Raw genomic sequence first — 3,554 nt, 5'->3', positions numbered from 1 at the left:
AGGGAACCTGGGATTTTTTGAACTAGCCCCTATAAGAGGCTATGGGTCCATTTCACAAACTCAGGAAAGCAAATAAGCTATTTGTATCTTAGACACTTAAAGAGCAGTGTATGCACCTGACAGCTCCTGTTGTTGAAAGACTTGGACGTTTCTCAAGTTTCAAGAATGTAGAACATGATATGCTTTCAAGATGACTTTTGGTAATATAAGGTGGTTTTTTTGTTTGTTTGTTTTGTTTGTTTTTTTTTTGTGATTGTCTATGTTAGGATTTTACTGCTATGAACAGACACTATGGCCAAGGCAACTATTATAAGGACAGCATTTTGGGGGGCTGGCCTACAGGTTCAGAGGTTCAGTCCATTATCATCAAGGTGAGAGCATGGCAGCATCAAGGTAGGCATGGTACAGGAGGACCTGAGAGTTCTACATCTTCATCTGAAGGCTGCTTGCAAAATTCTGACTTCCAGGCAGCTAGGATAAGGGTCTTAAATCCCACACCCAGAGACACACACCTACTCCAACAAGGCCACACCTTCTAATAGTGCCATTCCTTGGGCCAAGCATACACAAACCATCACAGTAATCTTTGACAACATCATACTTGCATGCGATACAAGGCGATTGTATTCACCCCTACCTTCTCTCATGCTCCTCACTTGCACCTCTACTTCCTTATCCCCATCTGTTATCACTCCTACCCTCATGCCCCTCCCTTTATCTCTTCCTTTTTTCCTTTTCCTTCCTTTCCTGTCTTTCCTTCTTTCTTCTTTTCATTTGTGGTATGCTCATGATTGCAACAGCCACGTCATAACCAGAAGACAGAACCCCACCATTCTCTCCATCTTTGGGTTTCCATAGCCCTTCCACCCCATCTTCTAAGATGTTCCCAGGGTTTCAGAGGGAGTAACGTAGATGTTCTTCCCATTCACTACAACTCATCCAACAGTCATTACTCTCAGCATTTTGGCCAGTTACGGGTTCTTGATTTGACTGCCACCCACTTTCCAAAGGATCTTCTAACCAAAGCCGAGGGCTTTCCTAGCTGTGGATGAAATGTAAACATTTATTACATAGATCAACTACATGCCCACTTGATAAAATGTCAGCAACATACTTCACCATAAGGCCTATGACCTTCTCAGTCATGAGCTTTTATAAAAATATGGTAACCTAGACCTAGAAAGACAATGTGTGTTCTCTCACACACTTGCAGGTGTGTTTAAGTGAGCGTCAATAGATGACAGGAAGCAAATAGAGGACATGACAGTGAAGAAGTTCTGAAGGAGGTGTTTCTAGGGAAGGAGAGACTAAGTGTCACAATAGGAGGGCAGGGGACACAGATCAGAGAGGGGCTTCAAACAAATATGAAACAGGTATAGACAACTACTTTGTAAGGTAATCAGAATTTTTTTTATCTAAATTTAAAAAAAGGGTTTTGACAAGATGGTTTTGCAGGTATACTTGCCACAGAGCTTGAGAGCCACCCTTCCATCTCTGAAATCCACATGCAAGGTCAGAACTGACTTTCTCAAGTCGTCCTCTGATCTCCACAAGCTCATGGTGGCATTCATAGACCCTCATCCATCCAGACACATAAATAAATAAATAAATAAATGTAAAAAATTTTGAGGAAACAGGAAGGAAGTTGAAACAGATGTTCCCTACATGATTGGTTAATGCTGCTCCTAGAGTCACATTTTTTTCAAATCAAAATCCTGATGTTGGGCATTCAGATACCTCCCCAAATAATAAAGACTATTTGGCGTTGTTGATCTTGGTTACCATCCAGGACCAGATGGCTAAGACCTTATTGCTGAAGACTCCACTGACGTCGGTTGCAGGACATATAGGAATCAAGCTGGTGTTGCGCTGGCAGTTCCTTGGCTGCTGGCTTAGCATTCATAGAGATAGAAAGTGCTGTTTAAGGTAGAAAAGTTGTATATGACCTTACCTTTGAGACATTTGAGCTATAATACTTAACTACCTGTCATAGTGGCATGGATGTTCTAGGGTCAAATAGCTGGTTCCTGATTAGATTTGAAGCTTAATCCTTTGGAAGAAATATATACTTGGAGTTGGAGAACTAGACAAAATGTCCTGTTTAAAATGTAGAATATACAGAACAGAAAAGATAGGTTCATGTCAAATATTTTGAGGTTGGACTTAAACCTAAATACTGGAATTCGGTCAGACAGGAGCAAGCCAGCTAGCTAGAGGCTGTTGATTGGCTGGAGTGGAGCAATGCCTAAATCAAAGGAACTTGTTTTTTCAAGCTCTTCAGACAGTGAAGTTGAAAAAAGTTAAAGAGGAAAAAGCAAGTTGTCCCAGAGAAACCCTTGAAGAAGCAAAAGCCTGGTGAGACTTCTAGAGCTCTGACATCCTCCAAGCAGAGCAGCAGCAGCAGAGATGATAACATGCCCCACGTTGGAAAGATGAGAAATATCAGTGTTCAGGAATTTAAAGGAAAAATTTTAATTGATATTAGAGAATATTGGGTGGACTCAGAAGGCGAAATGAAACCAGGGAGAAAAGGTATTTCTTTAAACATGGAACAATGGAGCCAGCTGAAGGAACAGCTCTCTGGCATAGATGATGCAGTAAGAAAGCTGTAAAATCTGAGCCATATCAAACCTGGACAGTTGTAGTTGTCTTTTTACATTGGCTTTTGAATTCTAAATGTTGTTTTCCAAGCTGTTGTATATTTGGATTGCAGAACAATTTGTAAGACAAAAAATTTTTTGAAAATGTGCATTATTAAAATGTTCTAAGTGAAGCTAATTGTCAACTTTATTAAAGATGATTGCTTTCTGCCCCCTACCTAGTGCAAAATAAAGTCAGATCATTACAATCTTAAACAAACAAACAAACAAACCAACAAACACAGGAATTCTTGCATGATGTTATCTCTAAAGATTCATCCCTCTTTTCCAGTGTTTCTGCAGCAGGAACTCTGTCATTGACTCCAGACAAGTGACTCCAAAGGAGGCCTGGCTACTGTAGTCTTTCAGGATCTACTTTCAATTTTTATTTAGAACTATGTAAGCCACGTGACCATAAGTTTCCATTATTGTTTTACAAAAGGTGGATTATCAAATACATTGAATATTTAACACAACTACAGCTGAAATTGTAATGGGGATCTGTCAACTCTGTAGGTATTTGACATTTCTCTGTCAAATGAAAGCTTCACCGGTTCATGAGAGCAGACTCAAGAGTCACCAGAAACCTGATGTAACTTCACGAGTTGGATTTGGATGGTAGACTGAACTCAATCCTAAAGTATCTCGTTTCTACCCTATTGTCAGAATCACACTTCTTCATTGTGGTTCTTGAAATAAAAATAGTATGAAGTAGCATAGCTGAGAACCCACTCACCCCTCAAAAAAAATCATTCTGCGTACTTACAAATTTACCTTCATCAATCTTAAGTGGAAATCTAAGAAATCAGTCAACAGAAGATAACAAAAATTTAATGTTGAAGTCTCCAAAGTTAACATATTTTGAAATTCTCCCATCTCCTTTTTTTACCCAGGTTTAGCATTTAAGATAGCAAA

At 39.5% G+C, this 3,554-nt stretch overlaps 1 pseudogene; it reads left to right on the top strand.

Annotated features, from left to right (window-relative positions):
* Window positions 1-2,226: 2,226 nt before the first annotated feature.
* Gm4057 lies at window positions 2,227-2,621 on the top strand (annotated as a pseudogene).
* The last annotated feature ends 933 nt before the right edge of the window (window positions 2,622-3,554 follow it).

Source organism: Mus musculus, chromosome 13 (assembly GCF_000001635.26).
Source record: "Mus musculus strain C57BL/6J chromosome 13, GRCm38.p6 C57BL/6J".
Taxonomy (NCBI): Eukaryota; Metazoa; Chordata; class Mammalia; order Rodentia; family Muridae; genus Mus; species Mus musculus.
The sequence above is the reverse complement of the archived record's forward strand: the minus strand, read 5'-3'. Positions and strand labels throughout refer to the sequence as shown.